The sequence below is a fragment of the Lissotriton vulgaris genome, chromosome 3_1 (genome assembly GCF_964263255.1).
Source record: "Lissotriton vulgaris chromosome 3_1, aLisVul1.2, whole genome shotgun sequence".
Classification (NCBI taxonomy): domain Eukaryota; kingdom Metazoa; phylum Chordata; class Amphibia; order Caudata; family Salamandridae; genus Lissotriton; species Lissotriton vulgaris.
In genome coordinates this window covers 596,234,897-596,260,699 of record NC_141689.1, presented here as the reverse complement: position 1 = coordinate 596,260,699, position 25,803 = coordinate 596,234,897, and positions in this window count along the sequence as shown.

Below are 25,803 nucleotides of genomic sequence, written 5' to 3'. Positions count from 1 at the left end.
AGTGACGCACTGGTGGTGCAAGGCCTTCATAAATAAGTCCCTGAGTTTCTTTGCTGTTGGTTTGTGTCTTGCATTTTGATAATGCTTGCTATCAACATTTGCAAGATAGAGGATTTGTATTTTGTGAAATAGTGCGGTTTCAGTAGTGAAATTGAATGCTTGTACATAGGACCTGCGCTGTGTTTCTAAAATGTTATTCAAAAACGATTTTGGGGGCAAATCAATGGTATTTACATTTGGGCCTTATTTATGATTGCCTTGTGCCGCCGGTGCGTCACTTTTAAAATGGGAAAAAGGGACGCACCGGTGACGCAAGGCCTTCATAAATAAGGCCCTGAGTTTCTTTGCTGTTTGTTTGTGTCTTGCTTTTTGATAATGCTTGCTATCAACATTTGGAAGATAGAGGATTTGTATTTTGTGAAATAGTGAGGTTTCAGTAGTGAAATTGAATGCTTATACATAGGACCTGCGCTGTGTTTCTAAAATGTTATTCAAAAAACGATTTTGGGGTAAATGAATGTTCTTTATATTTTTGAGAAGGAATAAATAGTTTCTGAAAGATTAAATAAATATACCTTTAGACAAGCCTTATCTAATCTGGGCCCCTTGGACAGGCCTCAATATATTGAGTATAATTGATGGTAACAGGGTGCAGATGAGATGAGGCATGTCCAGGGCTGTATATGAACTGAGGCCTGTCTAGGGGTGCAGATGAGTTGAGGTCTATTCAGGGTTGCAGATGAGGTGAGGATTGTCCAGGGGTGCAGAGGAGGTGATGCTTGTGTTGAAGAGTGTACTGCAAGAGAGGTCTGTCCAGGGGTACAAAGGAGGTGAGGGCTGTGTCTAAGAGTGCAGTGGGGGATAGGCTTCATGAAGTCCAGTCCAGTGCAGTTTTAGACACCGGCTTCACCACCTATGCTCCCCAGGACAGGCTTCACCTTATGTGCACAATCTGCTTACTAATCTGAGGAAACACAGGTGATATGATTGTGAAATGTGCTAATATTTTTTTAATCATGCAGGTACTATCTAATCCTTGTCAATAATGTAAAACCAATTCATGTGCCCGAAATATTTTTCTAGAATAACATTTAAAAAACAGAGATAAGGTCATATGTATAAGCATTATAGTGTTTATATTGCTTACTTAATGTCATTGCTTTGTTGTTTGGTAATAGTGGTCTATAATGTGTTTTTATTTTGTTTACCACAGATTTAAATCAACATTTCAATAGTAAGGAAATATGCCCTGAAGGCAGAGGAGAAGGAAAGATGCTAAGCGGAAAAAAACAAAAACAGCAACGGAATTAAAGCAGTCTCTTACAACAAATACTACAAAAAACGTGAAAAAAGCTCCTGGTAAGACAACAAATTCTTTTCTTCGGAACATATGTAGATAAAAAAAAAATGATCATGTATATGTGAATTTACAGAAGGAGAGAGCAAATTTGAAGAGAAAGGAGAGGCCCTCCCAAAATCTTACTACTGCAGCAGGAGACAATAATATGTGTAGGATTAGAAGGCAAAATCAATTTAGGGACATTCGTAAACGAATGTTTCGCAATAGGGTAGTTTTAAATGTATTAAAAAACATTAAGAAAGGTAAACAGAGAGCTGCTTTTTATAAGAAAAAGAAAAATGTAGAGAAGATTGTTGATCAAGCTTTTGAAGTTAAGAAAAAAATTATTTATTTTAGTAATTAATAGAATTAGGACACTTAACAAGACAATTGATGTTTTCAAATCAAACAGTAGATGCAAAAGAGTAATTAATCAAACTAATTTTTGTAAAGTTTTTTCTGGAGAATGGATGCATAGTTCAAGTTGTGAGCCATTTTTTAATGAGGAGAGTTACTTCCAGGAGAATGATTTGGTGCATGCAGTTGACACCAGTGGTCGAGCATATGAGGTGAAAGACGGTTGTCCGATTGAAAAAGAGAAACTTGTGTCTAGAGATGTAGAAGAGGTATAAAGTGATGAAGTTTTAGGAAGACGTACTAAGGGTCCAGTGTACAATTGGAAGTGTAGTAGTATTTGTAGTGTGCGACAGGATTCCATCGATGTGCATCGTAATTTCTTACGTACATATAGTAAGAAAAATCTAAAACAGAAAATTAAGATGTTGCAAGACTTAGATCCTTGCAGAGTGAGAGAAAACCCAGGTTTGCATGGACATTCATTGGCTTGTCTTTCAAGAAAAGTATGTCAGAGTGTGTTTCATCATTTTAGGATGTTAGCAGTGCATCATAACAAAATGAGGAAATTAGTGAGAAGGTTGTATTATGCAAAAAGTCCAGTACTTAAGCTTAAACAGTTAAACAGTGCTCTTTTGCATGGAACTGAATTAGATGTGAAGAAGATTTGTGAATAAATTGAGATTTGTTATTTTTGTGAAAAAGAGGACAGTGTAGAAATTGACACAGTAATACAAGGTAATGTGGAAGACAATGTACAGAAACGTTTGACCAGGAAATTAGCAAGTTTCAGTTGAAATCAAGTGAAAGGCCTATTTTTACTTGTGTGTGTTGTCGACGGACTCATTATAAGATTCAGACTAGGTTAACTGATTTATATGCAAAAAGTGAAATTGAAAATAATAGTGAATGGAGGAATTTTGCAACTTATTTGTTGGTGGAGAATTCTTTTGATTTGAGTGTTGATCAGCATATTTGTAAATATTGTTATATTAAATTAAATGAAAACAGAATGCCTGCTAGAGCTGTTTATAATAATCTTGAGTTGGTAGACATTCCTGCTGAATTGATGGATTAAATACATATGAATCTATTTTGATTCAATGTGTCCACCCTTTTCAGGCAATTGTTCGCATGGAGCCTAAGTCAGGGAAATTGCCGCCTTCAGATTTACAGAGAGGATTAAAGGGAAGAGTTGTTTATTTGCCTCTAGATTTCAAGAAAAATATTGATATAATTGGTGTAGAAAAAGTGGAAGAGGAACCTTTAGTTATTCTAGTTAATGGGGTTCCGACAAAGAGTAAGAAATTCTGGCAAGATTTAGTGGATGTTAGGAAAGTCAAAAAGGCAACGTAGTATTTGGTCAAAAACAATGAGTACTACAAACATGTATGTGTTGGAGCAGAGGAAATAGCTGCAGAAGAAGACAGTGATTGCTCAGTCGGCCAAATTGAAAAAGTTGATGTGTCTAGAGGTGAAGAAATATATGAACATTATACTGTTCATCCTTTGCATTCCAAAGAAGTAATGGGGAATGCAATTGACTTGTTTTAAATGAAAGCAGCAAAAGGAAGTCCTATTAGTGTATGGGAAGAAAGTTTGGAAGCAAGTTGTTTTCCACAGCTATTTCCAACAGGTCGAGGTGGACGATATGACGATCGACCAGTTCAAATTCCTGCTTCTGAATACCGGACTTTAAGATTATATGCTGAAGATTCAAGGTTTCGTCAATGCATTCCATATTTGTTTCATCTACTGTATGAAAGTGACTTGTCTGGTTTTTCATATGCAGTATACCATATACTGAAAAGTGGAGCACATCTGCAAAATGTTTCGGCGAGGGACTTTATGGAGAAAGTCAATCTGCAAGATAATATTTTGGAATCTCATCTAATCAATCTCATGGCATGTCAGCGTGGTACAAACGAGTATTGGTACCGTCGTCATGGGGAATTGAAATGTATGCTTAGAAACTTAGGAACTCCTACATGGTTCCTCACTCTTAGCTGTGCCGAGTATGCATGGGACGACTTACTTGAATTTCTACGCTAGGCAAATGCAAATATACAAAATATAGAATAGAAAACACCAGGAGAACTGTGTTCTTTGGATCCAGTGAATGTATGCAGATATTTCAATCATAGATTTGAAGCAATGATGTCTGTTAATACCAATAAAAAAAATCCTCCTCTTGGAGAGGTTTTGGATTTCTTTTGGAGAAAGGAGTATCAAGCGATAGGTGCTCCTCATATACATATGTTGTTGTGGATTAAAGATGCACCCAAATTTGGATCAGATTCGGATGAAACAGTGATGAGTTTCATTGAAGAGTATTCAACTTGTGCTGTTCCGAAAACTACCGAAGAAAACAATTTAAGGCAACAAGTTTTACGCTTTCAATCCCATCGTTGTGGGAAGTACTGTCGTCGAAAATTCAAAAACAAGGAAAAGTTCTACACAAAATGTCATTTTGCGTTTCCACGACCAGTGATTTCTAAGGGAAGAGTAAATAATTTGATGTCATCTCTACGACATACTGTGACGAGGAAATCACCAAAAAATACATACAATTTAAAAAGAAACGAAGAGTCCAAGTACATCAACGACTACAACCCAGTGCTATTGTCCATGTGGAATGCTAACATGGATATTCAGTTTGTTGCTGACAACTCTATTGCTGTGGCTCGATATGTGACATCTTACATCACAAAAAAAGAAAAGACAGAACTAAAGGAAATGTGGAAGGACATTTCACATGAAAAGAGTCTAAGCAAGAAATTATACAGTTACAGTCTGAAGATGTTGTTGCATCGAGAAATTGGAGCATATGAATGTTCTGATCGGTTATCATCAGCAAGTCTCTATGCCAAATCTAGAACAATAATTTGGGTGAGTCTAGGTCTTGCTGCAACACAAAACCGAGTTTTGAAATCTGTACAAGAAATTGAGTATTTGGCGGAGAAAGAACCAAACAGTACAGATATTTTGAAGACTAACATGTTGGATATATACTATCCAAATAGAAGTACTCACCTTGAGAACACTTGTTTGTATGAAGTTCTGCAAAACTAGAGTTATAAGAGGAACATCACAGAAGATATCAATAATGGAAAATATGCTGTCATTGGAAATGAAGGATGTCTAGTGAAACAGAGAAAAGGTCATTTGATTAATCATCGAAAATTGAGTTGTGAATCTCCAGACAAAAGAAAATTTTACTATTTAACTCTTTTGCAACTCTTTAAGCCATGGCATAAAGAAGAGGAACTACTTGGAAATTTTCTCTGTTACGAAGATTCTTTTAATGCAATCAAGGATACCATAGAATGTCCTGTTTTTCCAAATTATCTGCAAATGTTGAACGAAGAAATAGAGCAAGAAGCCACAATTGCTGAAGAGATTGCTAGAGACAGTTCTCAAGACAGTCAGAGTTCTACCTTATTGAGTCAGGATCCACTAGGAGGACCAATTATCCAAAATGAAGCTGCAACTGCCATGGATGAGGTGGAAAGAGCTATGGAACAAGCTCAAGAGGATATAGTTAACTTAGAAGATTTGATGGGGCAACTAAACGTTGCGCAGAGAAAGATATATGACGAAGTCACAGAACAGATTGAACATGGATTTAGGCATGAGAAAAAAGAGTGCTCATGTACATCATTTAATCCTGTCCGACTGTACGTAAGTGGAGAAGCGGGAACAGGAAAAAGTTTTCTGATTAAAGCAATAGCAACTTCTCTGCAGAAAAGGACTGAATCACCGCTGTCTTGTGTTGTAACCGCTCCAACTGGACTGGCAGCACATAACATTAATGGGATTACTCTACATCGTTTACTGATGCTGCCAGTTGAGCATGATAATAAATTGCATTACAACAAGCTATCTGGAGATGCGTGTTCTGAAGTTTCTAGAGTCCTGAAGAAAATGAAACTTCTTATCATTGATGAAGTAAGCATGGTCTCAAATCTAATGCTTGCTTTTGTGCATTTGAGAATGCAAGAAATTCTTAGAACAGAGTATTATGTGTTATATGGAGGAAAACACATTATTGTTTTTGGAGATCTACTGCAGTTGACTTCAGTAAAAGGACAACCAGTGTTTAAAATGCTCACGCATGAAGATACCAGGAAGTCCCTTGGAAGCATTGGAAACGTTAATACATGGTTAAATTTCAAATATGCAGAACTGCTTCAAAATATGCGACAGGCAAAGGATGAAGATTATAAAAAAATTCTACAAGATGTAAGAATCGGAAAAGTAAGTGAGTATGGCAAAGAAGCTTTACATGCACGATTAATTTCAAATTTGTATCCAAATGAAAACATTCTTCCAGAGAATATTTTTAAGAAAATTACTAAGAACAAATCTGGGATATGTTTGATGCCAACTCTGCAAGAATGTTCCATCTTCAACAACAAAATGTTAAAGTTAGAAAATGAGGAGATTGCAAAACTGGAAGCTATAGATAAAATAGAGCATATGGGAGCAACAATTATTTTATCAGAAAATTTGAAATCAAAATTGGATTCATTAGAGAAGAGTATATCTAAAACTGCTGGTTTTGAAAAGACTCTGAATGTGTGTTTAAATTGTCGTATCATTTTGAGAAGGAATTTAAATGTTGAAAGAGGTCTGGTAAATGGAGCAATGGGTCATGTTGTTGATTTTGTGAATTACAGAAATAGAGATGGAATTGAATTTTTTAAAAATTTAATTTGATGGCATTGAGCAAGTACAAGAAATCAGTCGTTGTTCTGCTAGATTTTTGCTTGTAAAAGACTTATATGTTCGCCGAAAACAGTTTCCTGTTTGTTTGGCATATGCGGTGACAATTCATAAATCTCAAGGTTTAAGTATAGATAGTGCTTTGGTGAACATTGGAAGTTCTGTGTTTAAAGAGGGTATGGCATATGTGGCATTATCATGAGTCAGAACTTTATCAGGATTGTACTTGATTAAGTTTGATGAGACAAAGATTTGTGCAGATCTAGATTGTGTTAAAGAATACAATAGGTTAAGAAGAGAGTATGCTCCACATTTGCCTCAATATCCTCTGTTTGAAAAAAGTGTGGTAGGCCGAAAAAGAAGAAATGAGAATATGGCCGGGATGCCTATCACCCCCTCCCAACACAATCCCCAAGGATGGGAAGACGGACACAGATCTGAACTTTTGGAAGGCGGGAGGGAGTTACCCTCCCGGCCGTATTTATTAAAATATGAAACAAAATTAAAACATTAAAATAACAGTTTCATATCATGTACAATTTTTCATTTATACATTTCACTGCAGTCACGTTTATTGGCTAACCTTAACAAATCTCTAACACAAAGGTTCTCCTAGCCGAGTCTAAACATCCTGCAAATGCATACTTTCTAAAATAAAAATTGTACATCCTAACATTACGGGCCAACGGCAAGGTCGTAACCAGTGTCAGATCCCTACTACCAGAACTCCCCCCTCACGGTGTGAGGGGCGGTCGTACAGAGGACTGTACCTCTGTGCCAACTTCCAATTTCCCTTGTCTTAGCGGGGGCCCCTTATTTAACTCGACGCCATCTTAGTGGTCGTCCGAGGACTCGTGTGAGGTGTCTAGAAGGTAGCGTGGACCCCCCTCCCACCCCACACTGTTCACCACATCCGCCGTCGCGGATATCCTGGCCCCGGGAAATTCTTAGGAGGGGCATTGAGCCGCCTCCTCCCCAGGGAGGGGCCTATGACCGCCTTCCCTTCGGCGACCCCATACTTAGTGGGTGCCGCCTCCCCATGTGAGGGGCCAATGGCCGCCTCCCCCCGGGCGCTCCCATCCATAATGGGTGGCGCCCCCTCTAGGGATCTTGAAAATTACTGCTCACCGATCATGACCTTACCGCCACAGGCCGGATAGTTGACCGGCTATCCGGACCCCCCACAAACTCCTCCTAAAGGTCATGGATTTTACAAACCCCTTAACCAAGCTAGGAAGTCTCCTATGAGTAAGACATTCCCCTCCCGGGACAAATGAACCCCATCTTCGAGATACATTTTATCACCCCGGATACAACCATGCGGAATACAGTGCAACTGTCCTGAACGAAACAATCTAGCCAGTTTGTTATTAACTTTCTTCACTGAATGATTCAAAGCTGACACAGAGAGGGCCCCCGCCACACCTTCCTTGGAATCATGTGTGACCATGCTATCGTGCACCCCGGTACCCTCTTTGCCAGCCAGCTAACAGTGGATAGAACCCGCTCGAGGAGTACTCTCCGACCGAGCGCCACCAAGTCATTGCCCCCCAGATGCACTATGAGTATAGACGGCGGTGACCTTGTCCGCCCTAACAATTCCTCGATAAAATACTGAAAGTGGTCAATACAGAGCCCGCCCCTTCCATGGAAGGTCACCCTGTACCCGTATTCCCCAGCTGCGTGAATCATGTCACCTGCTTTGAATACGTCCGCGGCTCGCCTCACGTATGAGTGGCCAACGACCCACACCACTCTTTCCTCAGCCGGTGATCTCTGACCGCTGGTTCCCAGGTGTCGGGTCGACTGCACAGTCCGCCCCGCCTCGCAAGCTCGCGAAACTGTAAACCAAACAAAATACAAGAAGCGTGAGTGCATGACATTAGCTTCACAACATGTGCAACCGCACATACCTTTTTATAACAGTTTGAGGACCATCGTCCCAATCGTTTCACCGTTTCCACACTCTGACCCCTGGCTGTAGCTTCTGTAGCAGCCCCTATCCTGAAGGAATGGGTCCCAAAATCGCTCGGGTCCAAGCCCGCTGCCGCGATTGCCAGTGTTAACACCCGCTGGAACTGAAACATCGTCAGTGGGGTGGCGTCGGTGTGTCTCAGCAAGCTTCCCCCCCATGCTGCCACCCTTTGCGCCAGGTATTCCTCAACACACTGTACCGGGCACATGGGGGTCCCTCGCATGCGCTGGACCACAATACTATCCCCCATTGCACTCTGGTCAGTTTTAGACCTAGCTATTGTGATTACCATTGAATCACCCTTGATCTGAACGTGTTCCCGACATAGACCTCCCCCCACATCCTTCTTATTTCTTGCCACCAGCTCGCTCACCCGCATAGCCCCATGGAATGCTAATGCGAAAGCGGCCCGGAACAGCACTGCTTCGGACTGGGAGGAACAGGTCGCGGGGAGCACTGACATCAACAGGGACAGTCTTTCTAAGCCAATCGGGCGCCTCTCGTCTACTTTATGACCTTCGAGGCGTTGCCACCCTCGTAATGCCTTCTTAACCAGAAAGGACGATGTAGGGTCCTTAATGACGTAAGCCTGCGCCATGAATGCAATGGCGGCCCGGTGCCTATTGGCCGTCGCTGCAGATCGTCCGGCCTTGTGAAGTGCTACCAAAAATTTCAGCACATACTCCTCCTCTCCCCACTTATCCCCTCCTGCCGGACCCAAAAATGCACAATAGGAACGAAACGCTCCTTCGTACGCCTTCCTTGTCCTGGGGGCTAAGCTGGCTCCCACGAGGTCCTGTAATCCGGGGCACCGAGTGACCAGAGGGTTTTGGGAAATGGTGCCACCACTAGATCCGCAGAAGGTAGAAAACCCCTGAAGGCCTGCATGTGGGAACGAGAGAGTGCATCAGCCGCCTGGTTCAATACACCCGGCACATGCTTTGCCCTAAACTGCACGTTCAGTCTCATGCACAGTAGGACAATTTCTTTCAGCAATCTCAAAATCAACTTGCAGTGTGCTGCCTGGTTATCTATGCATTCAACAACGGTCATGTTATCGGACCAAAATACCACTGAGCGATCACGGAAATTGTCGGGCCATGTTTTCAGGGCCACCAAAATGGGGAACAGTTCAAGAAACCCAATGTTACCTGTTAGCCCACTGGTGTGCCACCACGTCGGCCATGTTTGCGCCGACCATCGATTACCAAAGATGGCGCCAAATCCCATGCTCCCTGCCGAGTCGGTCCACAAACCCAGCTCTTCTGAAGATGCTGGCGGTTTGCTCCATACCACTCGACCGTTGAAATCCGCCAGAAATGCCAACCATATGCGCATATCCTGGCGAACCTCTGCTGACAGTCTCGCACGGTGGTGTCCTTCTTTGAGACCGACCATGGCTTGTGCAATAGAGCGGGAAAAGGGGCAGGCCATTGGTATCACTCTGAGGGCAAAGTTAAGTTGGCCCACTGCTTGCTGCAACTGATGGAGAGTTACCTTCTCTTTGCTAATGCACAATTCTAGCGATGCCCTAAATTTCATTACCTTGTCTCTGGGCAAACAGAAGCATCCCTCCACTGAATCGAGCTCAATTCCAAGAAACTCGAGTGAAGTAGATGGCCCCACGGTTTTTCCCGGTGCCAGTGGCACGCCAAATCGTCTCATGAGATTGCAAAATTCAAACAAAGCCTGTGCACATTCCGTGTCCCCGGCTGGCCCCAAGAACAAGAAATCATCTAGATAATGCATAACCTGCGTATAGCCTGTAGCTCTGGTGAACGCCCATTGCAGAAAACAGCAGAATTTCTCAAAATAAGCACAAGAGATGGAGCACCCCATTGGCATACATCTGTCCATGTAATAGCGTCCCTGAAACACAAAACCCAACAGACGCTGATCCTGAGGATGTACCGGGAGCAACCGGAACGCTGACTCAATATCTGATTTAGCCATCAACGCTCCGTGCCCCAGGCGATTCAACATGGTGACGGCCTCATCAAAGGATGCGTACCGTACCGAACAGACTCCTGGATCGATGGCATTGTTTACCGAAAGACCCCTAGGAGCCGACAAGTTATGAATTAACCTGAATTCACCAGGGTCCTTTTTGGGGACCACTCCCAGCGGTGAACAAATGAAATTAGGAACCGGCGGGTGCCTATATGGGCCGGCGACCCGGCCCCGGGCAACTTCCTTTGCAATCTTACCTTCCACCACCATTAGGTGCTGCTGAACGGACAGTTGGTTTCTGCACAGTGAGTCCCCCCGAAAATCCCCCGCCGGGATGTGGAAACCATTCGAAAAACCGTCCCGTAACACCCCAGCGGAGACATGATCAGGGTATTCGTTTAGCCAGGGGATCATTGCCATGATATCTGCGGGGGTAGGTAGTGGTACCCCTTGGCCGATATTAGACCTGTTTGGCACCTCCTCTACCCCCGGTATCCCCATTCTTGGCTCTGCACGAACTTTCCGGGTGTGAAGAATGTCCGCAACCTGCACACTCATGCCTGAATTTACATGTCCCATGTGGCCTGGTGCACTTGCCTCTGTTAAAATTCCAGCAAACTCCTTTTCTGCCCCCATTCCCACTACTCCTGGGTTGGTGATCACCTGCGGGGTTTGCTCTAAAAGGGCGCCGCCGATTGATGGCGGGAAGGCGCCGCACTATACTCACCAAGCGAGGACGACTTCGTCGTGCCCGACATCAGCTGCTTCTGCCAAGAGACGGAGTCGAGACAGTCCCACGTCAGAGACGAATCGTGCTCATATGTTTCGTAGAAATCCATTATACGTGTCTGATAACAGGCTAATTCAGTCATAATCTCTGGCTTACGTTCACCCATAATAGCAGTAAACATCCCAAAGGCCTTGGCCCAATTAGAAATCGTTTCATCCACCCTGAAGCCCGCCATTTTTGCGCGCCACACACTCGGATGCAACAAATCTTTCTGAGCCTTAACGTACTCAATCTCGTGATGATCCGTCAGGAGCGAAAACATATTTACATATTTATCAGCCCAAATCATCTCTTTCGTGGCCAGGGGAATATGCTGAACCACTTTCTCCCTCCTTGAGGGCAAAGACCCCCCATTTGCCATTGGCAATGGCTGCTTACCAGACTCCGTAGCTGGTCCTGCTGATTTTTCACCGCCAGCCGCTGGTTCTCCCGTGGGAATCTGTGAGGGAACAAGAGGGACATTCGCCTTCGCAGCATCTCGTGATTGCCGCAACTGCTTCATTAATAACCTAGCCTCTCTGGCCGTGTCTCCGGGCGCTGCTGCACCCTCGGTATTCCTTCCGATCCACGCGGCTAATTGGGCGGCCAACTCAGGAGGCATTTCCTCCTCGCTGGTGGGCGTAACTACAACCGGAATCGGCTGACCTGCATCCGGGATCGGTACAGGTACCGGGGCTTCGACTGGACTAACTGGGCTTACCGGGGGTGACTCGGGAACTGGGGACTCCCCCCCCCGCCACCCTATTCCTGGCCCTTTTACCTCTCCCTGCAGGAACTACTCCCGGCAATGCTGGTCCGATAACCTTCTTCGGCCTGCCCGTATTATCCATTGCCGCCATTTTCTTTTTCATGTTTGCCATGTCCTTCACCAACATGCGGAGCATCTGCTCCATCCCAGCCTTCTTCCCGACCTTCCTGCCCGGCATCATTGTCAGAGACTTGACCCTTGCTGCTTAGCTGCTCGATGAGGTCCTGGCTCCAGAGGTCCACAGATACCGGGAGAGAAGGATCCTGGAAGAGAAACACAAAAATTACAAGTTCAAAATTGCTCCTTGTTCCGTCTAGGGCTCATGTGCAACGAGAGGGTGCAGCTTCCAAGCACAGGAACAAGAGGATGCTTCTCTGGATTGTTGCTCCTTTTATTCCTCTTCGGGAGGGTGTGTACCCTCCTCTGGTACGCCTACGGGGCGTGACCAATGGTGTAGGTGTCTAGGACAACCCCTTCTTGGGCGGGAAAAGGCGCGCCCCGGCTACGCCGCTTCGGGCATACCAGCCGAGACACGCCCCCGCCCAAAATGGTTTCCCGGGGGGATCCGGGCACCCTGCCATACGTTCGGGGGGACCGAGTGGTCACCCCTTTCCATAATTGCAGTGAGGTAGTAGCAAAAAGACAAAAAGTAGATGAAAATGTAATTGAAAACAGAAAGAAAAAGTATTCTGATGAAGATGTTGTTGGATTTCAGTTTGAAAACAGTTCTGGTGTCAACTGCTATGCTAATGTAGTGGTTAATGTTGTTTTTTTCTTCAAACTTTACAAGAACAGATTGTTGAAAATCGGGATCAAAGATTGTGCAGTTTATTGAATTCTGTGTTTGAGAAATGTAGCAGTGATAGAGCAAAAATAGAAAGTGTTTCAGAAATTAGAAATCTTTTAGATATATGTTCGGGCCAAGAAAAATTTTCACAGAATATTCAGCAGGATTGTCAGGAATTTTTAATGTGTATGTTTGGTGTATTGGAAGATGAAGGTGTAGATGCAGAAAATCTTTTTAGCCTTTCTTATCAATGGCAACATGACTGTGACAATTGTAGTTTATCAAGTACTACTAGAATAGACACTGAAAGATTTATATATTTGACTTTACCAGACTGCAAATCAGTGTCATTTAATAATCTAGTTAAAGCAGCTGATCATAATATGGTGTGTACCCAATGTAAGTGTACAATGCTGTCCACATTATTTATACAAAATTATGGTCAGTATGTCATTTTAATGTTCCAACGATGTAGACCTGATGGAACTAAATTGACAACTTCTATTAAACATTTCGTGGCTTCTCAGTTATCAATTTCAGGAAGAACCTTTACAACTGTAGCTATTATTTATCATGACGGTCCTTCGACAACATCAGGGCATTATAAATGCAACTTAAAATGTCAAAAAGGTTGGAGTTACTGCAATAATTCTCATTTGACTTTCAAACAACGTTTGCCTTTTGACTTAAAAAATTCTTACATAGTGTTTTTAGAACCAAAATTTAAGTAAAGGCATTTGTCCTATGAAGACGGAGTAGTTAATAAAAGTTAGTCTACTGTTTAAAATTATATTGTGAGTAAAACTGATCAACAGAATATAAAAAATCCAGTTCTCATATAGGTACTGTAAGTGGATCTCATAGTAAGTGATATCAATATTATAGGAAAAGTTGAACATGAGTGATCCAAAGATGGGAATATGAATTTTTAAACATTGTGAAAATGTTGTATGAGCTTTTCTTTCAGAACATCGGGTAAACAGTAATTTCAGAATTAGATTTGAGTAATTTGAAAACATACTGATATATCTGACAATATTTGGCCGTAAGGAAAGGTGAAGGAATGAGCAAAGAGTTATGACTTAACACAAGGAGGAAATGAAGACATTGAGATATATTTCAGATGTTCTTAGAGCTTTTTTTATAGAAAGTCTATGAAATGGAAGCTTTAGAGAACAGCAGAGTATTTTCCTTTGAAAAGGACCTTCACGATCTACTATTTGGCCTCGAGGAAAAGTAAGTGAATCAAAGATTAGTGTACATATATGATTTGTAAGTTTATATGTTTTTTTTTAAACACAATCTTTTAGATTGTATTTTTTTCCCCGCTGTTATATGATGAAAAGTTTGAACTCACTGTTTTTAGTGAAATTCAATATATTCTGAGAACAGCAAAAATAAACTATCTAACATGTTGTATAAGTTATTCTATAGTTTGCATTGTGTAATTTATATTGTATTCCTATTGTCTCACACGCACTTTCCTTTTTCCACCCTTTTCAGCTCTCTTTACTCACTCACACTGCCTTTATCTCACTCTGTTCCTTTGCTTCACTTCTTTCACAACCTTTCAATTCCATTTCAACTGTCTGCATCCCCTCTCTCCCTTGCACCACTTTTCAGCTTTCATTCTCTCTACTTTACTTCCTTTTTCCATCTTTTCCTCCTTGGCTCTTTTACTAATTCCTCTTTATTCACTCACCTCTTTTGTCGCACTCTGTCAGTATAACTCACCCATTCTCCCTGACTTATCTTTCTTTGCTTCTTTCTTTTAACCTCTTTCTTTGTTCACTACCTCTATGTCCTCAGACCCTCACTCTCCTTGTGTTATGCTTACTTGTGTTTATCTACCTTCTATCATTTCTCTTACAACATCATTCTTCACCCCAGTTCTTTTACTCCGGTTCGTTTACTACCCCGCATTTCCTATCTTTCAGTGTCCTTCTCTTTACTTTCATCACCGAATCACATTGTCTCTGTACCACTGCTTTAGACCTCTTGCCCTTTCTTTCCTTCTTTTGCTCCCTTACTCCTTTTCTTTTCCTCACTCATTGTATTCCACTTCAGTCAGTCCTTCTCTTAGTCCCTCTATATACTTAATTCCTCACTCCTTTTCCTACAATCCTTCTATATTATCCTCACTCCCTTCATCTCTTCATTCTGTGACTCCACTTCACTCACTCTCAGTCATCTTCCATTCCTCTTTCTTGTAAATGGATCCTCAATCAGACTCCTTTCCCTCTCACTCATTCCCCTTTTACTTACTCCTCTTTCCTGATTTAGTTTTGCTAACTGACATTCTTTTAGTATCTTACTTACCTTCAGTTCATTTTTCTCTTTTTCTCTTCCTCTCTGTCACTGAATTTATCTGCCTTACTCTTAGTAATTTGCTCTCCTTCTATTTCTTTTTCTTATTTTTGTCCTTCTACATTACTTTATTTTCCTTTCTGTATCCTTCACTCTTGCTTTATTTCTTAGTACACTTTTATGATTTTTTACCTCTAGACCTGTCTCTTCTATTTTAAAATATATATTTTACTAATTATAACTTATTTTTCTTCTCTCTTTCACAGATACAAAGTAGAGTACAAATATGTAATTAAGTTTACATTAATTATATGGTACGTGTGACTAAAAAAATATAGTTTGTCAATACCCTTTGCTTTAACCTCACTGCTTTTCTCTCACCATACCTCACCTCTATTTCTTTACTCTGCTTCCCTCACTTATTCTTATCCTCCATGTTTACTTCCCTTTTCCATACTTTCCTACCACATTCAAATTCTTTCAGTTCCCTTTGCTCACCCACACTCCCTCACTTACCTTTTTTTCTGGTTCACTTAGTCCCTTTTGTCACTCCTTCCTTTACTCTCTCTGTTCTTTCTCTCTGTCACTCCCCATGTCTTACCCTTATTCACTTTTATACACCCTCTTTCACCACTCTTTACTTACACTCACTGCTATTTTCTTTCCCTCCCTCACCGCTGTTCCTTTTCTCTGTTTCCATCACTATCCGTCATTCCCCATCCTTTACTCTCCTTCCTTTTACTTTCATCACCCATCACATTCTCCCAGAACCTCTGCTTTAGTCTTCTTCCTCTTTCTTTTCTCTTTTTCGCTCCCTTATTCATTTTCCTTTTCTCAGTTACTTCCTCTTACACCTTTTCTCTGTCTTGCTATCTATTACACAGTCCCTCTGTGTTCCTCCCTCTAGCTCTCTCTCTCTTTACACCACTCTCTCTGTCCCCTTTCCTCATGCTCACTCCTTCATTTATTTATTTTTTTTTTTTTTGGGTGCCCTAACAGGACGCGCCCCGGTAGGCGCACCGGGGCGCGGCGAAATACTGCGCTTACCGGTGCGCTCACTGGTATGCGCACCGGGAGCGCTCCAGGGTAAAAAAAAAAATACAATATAGGATTCATTTTTTTAAAAATTACCTTTCTTAGCTATAGACATTTGCTATTAAAAAACCTTAGAAATTCACTAAAAAACACATAGGTTTGAAGCCCTATATATAGTTAGAAATTAGCATTTAAAAAACCTATGAAATTCACTGAAAAAACCATAGGTTTCACACCAGTTATAGTTAGGAATTAGCATTTAAAAAACCTATGAAATTCACTGAAAAAACCATAGGTTTCACACCAGTTATAGTTAGGAATTAACATTTAAAAAACCTAGTAAATTCACTGAAAAAACCATAGGTTTCACACCAGTTATAGTTTTTTTTTTTTTTTGGTGTTCAAACTGCTTTATTGCATAATATGTAAAGTACACTGCTGTGTTCGCCCACAACCCGGAGGCCGGCAGCGTCACGTCCAAATCAATAAAAAGCGAAAGTCAACAGAAATATACACAGCCTTGAAACCGGCGTCCCGGGGGCCCGGTGGCGGTAAATCGTATCAGTTGAGGAATGCCTGGTGGCAAGTATTGTAAGAAGAAGGGAGAAGAGTATGAGAACAGAAAAGCAAAGAAGAGGACCAAAGGAAAAAAGGAGGGGGGGTAAGTAAGGGAAAAGAAAGTATGTATAATTCAGGATTTACTGCAGCAGAACAGGTTTTTCTTTTCTTTCCATTTTTTGTCAATCCCCAACAGTAAACAATACAAAAAGGCCTTATACACATGTCCGAATGAAAAGTTCCAGAGCTATAGGGTTGCTTATGAGATAATGGTCATAGGATGCTACATGGCATTGTGGCAGCAGTCGTGTGTCATGTGGTCATGTACAAAAAAAAGGATGAGGGTCGTGTGCTGTATCCCAAGGGAGCTATAGTAGGTAGGGACGAGGGACCGTGGCATGGACTGGATGGTGGACTAACTCGTGTCCGTGCCCAGTATAAGGTCGATATCTGTAGTACAGCCTGCAGGGGAAGTGTGCCGGACCTGGGAGTTAGTACATGCATGTGTCAGGAACATATGTCTCCTAACCCCTGAAGTCGGCAGCTTAGTCAGTCACCCCCCTGCCCCAGCTCCGGGGTAACGTCGTCATCCTCCTGAGGCAGCAGATAGGTAACCAGCGGACTCCAGATGTCTTTTGGCCTGTTAGGGATCGGTAACAATTCAGAAAAACTGATGTGTTGGTCCTGACAGTAAGTCATATCTGACAGCCATTCCTTAAACTTTGGTGCCCTGCCTCGGCCCCAGCGACATGCCACACGCCGCTTTGCCAAGAGCAGCGCAGTGTCAATGAATTTCCTGCTGGATTTCGGAATGTGCGGCGTGTGCCCTAGCAATGTGAGAAGCGGTACCGCCTCAATGGTAACCTTGGTCATCGCTGAAAGAGCATCAGTCACCTGCTGCCAGAACGCATGAACAGCCGGACACTCCCTGGCCAGGTGCAGAAAGCCCGCATGGTCAGCACGGCAGTGCTCACATCTGTCACTATCAGCCAGACGGAACCTGAATTTTTTGACTGGAGTATAATACAGCCGTTGGAAAAACTTATAGTGTATCATCTTAAGTCTGCTACTGGCTGATATCCTAGCCGTGAGAGAGCAACAGTACTGCCACTGCTCATCAGTGAGCGCAGAGGACAGGTCTGTACTCCAGGACGCACTAGCGCCTGTCCCGGGAGGCTCGATATCTGATCGAAGTTGGCGGTACAGGCCAGAGACCAAATGCATCCCGTCCTGTGAGCTGAACAGAAAGTGCATCGGGCGAAGGAGCTCTGGTTCGTTAGGGTAATCAGGTAGGATATCTTTCATCCCCTGCCGGAGGCGAAGGTAATAGAATACGTCAAGCGGGGTACGGTCTTGGGTAGCAAAAAGTACCTCCATGGATTTGAAAACCTTATTCACGAATAGATCACCCCAGGAGACAATATGTAACCGTTCGCAAAGCAGCCGAAAGCCTCGTTCCTACAATAGTGCAAGCGCAGGGTGGTATGTCAGGGGGAGACAGGGGGAATACGGGAAGAAGCAGGAAAGTCTCTTAGCCATGCAGCGCCATGCGTCCAGGGTGCAGGAGACAGAAGTGTTCGGAGTGTGGTTCGCCGACTCCGGACAATGGAGTAGACCATTGAGCGGTACGGGGTGCACGATCCAGTCCTCCACCGCTAGCTGTGGCATAAAAGGCGTGGGGACCATCCAGTGATATGCATAGTGGGCCTGCGCGCACAGATAGTAGGCCTCGAGGTCGGGCACGTCAAAGCCTCCAGATTCGTAAGGTAGTATGAGTGTAGACCATTTCAGCCGTGGGGCCTTGCCCCCCCAGAACAGTCGACAGAGCTCCGACCTCAGAGTTTTGAAGAAAAAAGCACCCGGATAATACGGGATATTGAGAAAGAGGTAGAGGAAACAGGGCAACACCACCATTTTGATAAGGGAAGCTCTACCAGCCATGGACAATGGTAAGGCAATCCAGCGATCAACCTAGGCTGTAAGGGTTGTGATTGCCACCCCGTAATTGGAGCGGATTGTCTCCTCTCTATCTCGCGAGATCTGTATGCCTAAGTATCGGAGATCTGCTCGACACCACTCCAGTGGGTAGTCGAGGGGGAAGTCGACGACTGAGTTGGTGAGGGGGAAGAACTGCGATTTGGACCAATTAATGTGTATCCCCGATACACCCCTGACGCGTGCCCCTTGTGATGGCCACTGAGTGAGAAAGGCGACCATTGATGAGGACCCTCGCCGTCGGCTGTGTATAGAGGAGCTGTACCCAGGAAAGAAAAAGTCTGGGGAACCCCATGCTCGTCAGGACTGAAAACAAGTAGGGCCATTCAACCGAGTCGAACGCCTTAGTGGCGTCCAAAAAAACAGCAGCCACCGGGAGGTCTGGATGAACCGTGCGAAGGAGTGAAAACAAGGTGCGCAGGTTATGAGAGGTGGAACGACCCGGGACGAACCCAGACTGATCGGGTAGCACAATCCTGGTCATGAGTAGGGATAGCCTAGTGGCCAGGACTTTCGCTAGTATTTTCACGTCGCAATTCAGGAGGGACAGCGGGCGATAAGAGCCACATGAGCTGGGGTCTTTACCGGGTTTAAGGAGGGAGGTAATGACTACCTCTCGCATGGAGCTAGGCAGGATTCCATCAGCGAGCGACTCCTCATAGACCTCGGGGAGGACTGGGGCCATTATGTCTATATATGTTTTATAGAACTCGGCCGGAAAACCGTCCAGCCCTGGCGCTTTGCCATTCTTAAGTGACATAATGGCCTCACAAATTTCGTCCAATTCAAACGGAGCCGCCAAGAAGGCCCTGTCCCCATCGCTGAGCCAGCAGAGCGCCACATCGCCCAGGAAGTCAGCGTAAGGTACGTCAGCTGGAGCACTGGTGGTGTAGAGGGTATGGTAGTGTGAGGTAAAGGTGGCAAGCAGTGCATCTGAATCCCTGATCCTGTGTCCCCGGTCATCAGTGAGTTTCAGGATGGCGTTGCGATCACGCGGAGCACGCGTTAACATTGCAAGAGCCCTCCCCGGTCGATCCTCCTCGCAGTATCGTCTAGCCTGCCAGTGCTTTCCCTTGAATTTCACCTCCCTGTCAGCTTCCTCTTCATATTTGGTTAGTGTGTCCCGAAACTCAGCATGTAATGCAGGGTTATCTTCCTAGACCATCCGAATTTCCAATGCCCTCAGCTCCCTATGCAGTCTACAGATAGTGGCTTGTATGTCCCGCAGGACACCAAAACTTTTAGATATACAATATCCTCTGATAGTGACTTTGAAGGCTTCCCAAATATGTTCCACCGAGTCAACAGATCCTTTGTTCCTAGGAAAGAAGTCTGCTATTTCCTCCCCCAGCTCAGACCGGAATAAGGTATCCAATAATGCCGCTGGCTGTAGCCGCCAATGGGGCCTAGGGCAATCCCACCCGGGTATCCGTGTATGCATCAGAACAGGGCCATGATCAGAATATGTTCTCGGCAGGTGTGTGACTCTCAATACCTCCGATGCAATTTCAGTGGTGACAAGGAAATAATCTAGTCTTGCCCATGTGCCCGTCTGTGGTGTGATGTGAGTGCCCTCCTTTCAAGCCGGTTGTAGGTACCGCCATATGTCTACCAGTGCTCCCTCAGCGATAATGCCCTCTAGGGCCTCCCTTGCCCTGGGTTTGTAATGACAAGCCCCGTCTGCTCTATACAGGCTGGGAACTAACGCCAAATTGAAGTCCCCACCCCAGATTATATGGCGGGAACCCACGTCCATGATTTTACCCCAGAGCGTAGTGAAGAAAGTAGGCACGTCTATGTTAGGTGCATAGCAGTTAATGAAGGTGATAGTGTCGCGACCCATTCGCCCCCATAGTAGTGCGTAACGGCCTTCCCCATCTGTCAGTTCCCCGCATTTCTGAAACGTTACAGTGCGCCGGAGAAGGATGGTAACCCCCCCTGGCATATGTGGAATAGGATGAGAATACGCGGGTACCATCCAACTTACATGCAAATGTGGTCTGTACTTGTGGCGACAGATGTGTTTCCTGGAGCATGGCAACATGTACATTTTGTCTGTTAAGGTATGCTAGAACATCACGACATTTCTTGGCATTACTAAGCCCACGAACATTCCATGACATGCAATGTAACTGTACATCAGACCCTAAGACCGCCATTGAGAATAGAACAGTGGTATAGCTCTCTTTGAACAGAATGAGTCAATGATTCTCAGATCGCTCGAATCAATTAAAGCAATATAGCATGACGTAGTCAAAAACATCATTCCGCGTGTAGGCCTCGCCCCCCCAGAAACCCCCCCCCACCCACTACAGCATCCCAATCATGTCTGCAGCCATCCATTCCCGCCCTCAGTCCCTCCCCTCCACCCCCTCCCTCAACCCCTGACTTCAACAAGTTAACAATTAGCATGGGGTACACCCGACAGGGTAACAACATCAAGGGCGCACAACCACTTTACCCGCCAATGGCCTCCGAAACTGTACCGCCCTCGATGGAGGCCAGGGCTGGGCAAGCGGATCTTGGTATACATTACCACAGGAGCGACCAGGCACTGCATCTCCGTATTGAATAGGTAGCATCTTCGGAGCCCGCAGGTCGAGCTGGGAGGACATCAGTGCCAGGCAGCTAAAGGTCTAGCCAGTTAAGTGCACATAGTCAGTGTTCATTCTCCGCAGTGGACGGATCCTCATCCCCCAGGTCCGCCTCCTCTGGCCCTGCGAAGTGATTTCAGATACTCCTCGGCTTTTTGGGGGTTCGTGAAAAAACGTTGCTTCCCCTGATGCGTGATCCGTAACTTTGCTGGGTAGAGTAGAGCATAGTCCAGTTGAGCTTCGCGTAGTTTCTTTTTCACAGGGATAAATTTGCGCCGTTCCTCCTGTACCATTGGGGTGAAATCAGGATAGATGGAGAAAGTAATGCCATCATATTGAAGAGTTCGTTTAGTGCGAGCAGCTCGCAGCGCAACATCCCGGTTGCGATAATTCAACAGTTTAGCAATGATTGGTCTAGGCGGCAGACCAGGTTTAGGGACAGGTGCCAGCGATCGGTGCGCTCGCTCAATAATGAATTGAGGTGAAAAGGCATCCTCACCTATGGACCCCTTAAGGAGCTTCTCGACATAGAGTTCCATCCTGCCCGTGTTGGTGGACTCCGGAATACCCGTGACACGGATGTTGTTGCGCCGACTACGGGCTTCCAAATCCTCGTTCTTTGCCGCTATGATTCTGAGTAGATTGTCCATACGGGCCAATTGAGTAGTATGAGTGGAAGTGATGTTGTCTGCATCAGAGATACGCTGTTCCGTGGCCGTGAGTCGCTCCTCGTGCCGGTCCACCTTGTGGGCCAGAGCGTCCAGTCTGGCGGTCACGCCGTCCACCTTTTCCACCACAGTGGCAAATCCCTGCCGCATTTCCTGGAACAGGTGGTGTAGATCAAGTTCCTTAGCAGGAGAAGAAACAGTGGATGTGGCAGCGGCACCTGGACTGGGGCCAACAGGGACCGCTTTCATAGACTTCTTTGCGCCGTCGAAGCTGATTTTTGTTTGGCGGTTTTCAGGGCGCACCATCTTGGCCTCCGAGTCCGGCTCGGCCGTCCGCCTGAGCCTCACTGGCGCGGCACCCACCGGGTCTGGTCAAGGAATATGTCGAAGCTTACAGCAGGAGGATCGCACCTCAGGAACCCCTTCACTGGGCTTCCCAGCGTCGGTCCAGGAAGGCTGCGCAGCACACGTGTCCCGCTGTGGGTATGATCGAGAGGGCACAGGCCGACAGCCTCCGTGAGCGTCAACACGGCATCGGCAGCATATAGGCGTTAGTAGGCATGGGCAAAGCTGCTATGGCGTGGGGAACTTCCTATGTTGGCAGCTCCAATGGCGGTACCGCCCGCAGGGCCGAGAGTGCAGCCCACGGGACAGTGGCGGGAAGGCGAGTCAGCCACAATGTAGACCCCAGGTGAGGCAGCGCTAAGTCTAAAAAACCGTAATTATAGGCGCCGCATAGTGAAGCGGCTACAAGAGCCCAGAAATCACCGTGGATGTCAGGAGGCAGTCAGGCAGATCATGCAGACAGCACTGCAAGGGTGCAGGGGCCCACGTATCACCTCGGCCGCCGGCCCCAGACAGCGGGAGTGACTCTGAAAGTCCGCCGCCAGGGGAGAGTTCCACCAACCTTGCTCCGAGTCTCAGCGGCGGCCTCCAACAGCCGCCGGCAGTGCGCTGTCACTCCCCCCGGCCGCGCCGTCCTCCGGCGTGTCCAGTGGCGAGATTCACTCACTGACCCACACATATACACACTCATCCACCCATACAGTCCTGCACATATACTGTCTTCAAAACACATACAGTGAGTCAGTCATTGATGCATCTATGTACTAAGTAATACCCCCACCAAACCATACAGACACTCATACTGGTACTAAAATAAAATCTAATAACCCATATACACACACATGTAGCTACTCACCAACCCATGCAGCCACGTATACACAAAGTGAAACACTGATACATATATTTAAATATTTAAACATTATTCGCTAATATATGTATTCACTAAGATACACTTAATAAGCCAGTTGTGCATTCATTTTTTTTTTTTTAAAACATCCTTTTGGACACTTATTTAAACATTTATTCTTCCATCGACCTTTACATATACATATATAAAACATATTTATTTTTCAGAAAGACACACATTCACTGGATGGTGTCATGAGTGATGTCATGAGTGATGTCACTGACCATGTCATGAGTGATGTAATATGTGACGTCATCAGCAGTGCATTGCAGGCGTGCAAGTTATAGTAAGTCCAACTAACTATAACGTGGAATTTCAATGGTTTTATGTCAGTAAAATTTCCTGCTAACTATAACTGGTGTGAAACCTATGGTTTTTTCAGTGAATATATATATATATGGCAGACCCACTCCCGCCACACCAAACCTGCCAAGGATGTTGCATTCTGGGACTTGCAGGCATCGCTCTACACGCAGCCAGCAGGATAGGTTTTAATTGGGACTTACCTTGGGGCTGGAGCCTCAGCTTCAACATCAGGATGAGGCAAGATACTTAAACCGGAATGGGAGCCTGTGTCCTGAGCATACCCTTGGCGCTGAGGAAGGCAAAAAAGACGCCGAAATGCATTCGCCACTTCAAGGGTTCATCTCTTTCTGAATAAAGGGGTCTCCCACTGTTTCCCCACTTGTGGCCTCTCTTCTTCGTTTGGAGGAGCTCCTGTGCATATTTCAGCGCGTATACCAGAGACGCGCTGGTGAGGTCCCTGCAGCGCCAAGTTGGTCTTGGCAAACACTGGTCCCCGTCTCGGCGGAATTTTGCAAAATCCACGGTAGTGGAACTGCCAAGGCCCACCTTCAGGCTCAGGAGGAATTGAGGCGGTGTTGAAATCAGCCGATTTCACGTTGGGTGAGGAGGACTTCCAGCCTTGCCCCGGCCGTATGTAAACCCTGTGTCTTGGGGGTTGCTGCAGTTAGGGGACGCGAGGAGGCAGCTGACATTCAGAAGGGTGCATTCCCTTTGGGGGTAACTGAACTTGCTGATGGCAGACCCACTCCCGCCACACCAAACCTGTGGAAACTCAATACGGTTTGGTGAACATTATCTGCGCCATCTTCCCTTTTGCCCCGATGCCACACTCTTCGTCGCACACGCCCACCACATTAGCTGCCTTGACCAGAACCACCCTCTGCACACCCCTGACCCCCAGCACGGCTCTCCACCTACACAAGCACCCCATGCACTGATCACTCCCGCTTTCACATGCCTTGCGCGTAAGCGGCAGTCATTTTGAGCACCATGGCCCCTCTGCCCCTCGCCGATAGCCAGCGCGTCTCTCTCTCTCTCTCTCTCTCTCTCTCTCTCTCTCTCTCTCTCTCTCTCTCTCTCTCTCTCTTAACCTCACAGGCATCCCCCGCTCGCTGACAACCCCCTCACTCTCACATGCCTTGGGTCATAAACCCCTCTTCAGCGCAGATCTGCCTCAGAATCCCATCCTGTTCCCAGCGCGACACCTCCCTTCGTTCCTTTCATAGTCTCAGGCCCTTTGATGCAAACCTCCCTTTTCTGTGTGCCCGTCTGTCTTCCTTGTTCCCAAGCCACCACCTGGCCCTGCGGATACTGTTTATTACCCCGTACAGTAGGAAGCCTCCCCTCCCCATCAAAAAGACCCTCGAGCCGATCAAAGCCCCCACCCTACGAGATCCGATCAAACTTCACACATTCCGTGAATCGGCGGAATGTCCTGCTGCGCGATAATCATCACCTGTTGTGACCGGGGTGGGGAATTCAACTGTAAATGTATGTGGGAACGGGCCTGAAGGGGAGATTCCGAGGATGTTCTTTCACATATCAAAGTGCTGCAAGAATGTGTTACGTGCAATAAAGATCATAAACCTGAGTATAAGAGGCCAGGCCTCAGAGATGCAGCTAGAGCACCTCGTGACGATACTTGCTGTCTGAATTGATGTGTTCTCCTCCGGAGAGAATAAACCCTCGTTTCCTGCCTTTCAGTCTCCAGCGCTTGCTTCTTCATTGATTAAATATTGGTGGGTCATAGAGGCGATACCGCCGGGCAACACAAAAAGGGTCTTTGGTCACTGGTTGTCTACGACCCCTTTTACAATTGGCGTCCCAAGCGTGGGGCCCATCAGCGACTCGTGGATCCAGTGGGAGAGGTCCTGACGACAGAGTGAACGACTGCAATGATCGGAAGGTACCCTGTCCGATAGACCCTCGTCTGACAGCCGATCATCCGAACTTCACTGGTTCCGAACGGACCTCTCTCGAGTGATCTACGGTCCTGACTGGGAACCATCAGGAGTGCCACGAGGAGTACGAAGAGAAGAGAACGATCGGGCGCTGGATTCGGAAGACAAGAAACTGTCCAAGCGGTCCGGGTAAGGTCGTGTAAACACGACAAATCGCGAAATAATTGATAATTGATGGAAAATACTAGTATTACTTTTTGTTAATTTATTTGGAGATTCACTGTCTGCAAACGGAGAAACAACAGGCTCTCCCTTTACAAACAGTGAAGGATGGGTACGCGTCCGTTGGACCTATCTTCCTCCCCCACTGATCAATTGCCCTTCCCCATTGATTAACTGTTACGGATTGTTTTCTGGAGATTATCTGTCTGCAAACAGGAAAGAATAGGCCCCCTCTTTGCAGATAGTGAAAGGGTAGGTGACGCAGACCTTTGCGGGCCTACTTATTCTCCCCATTGA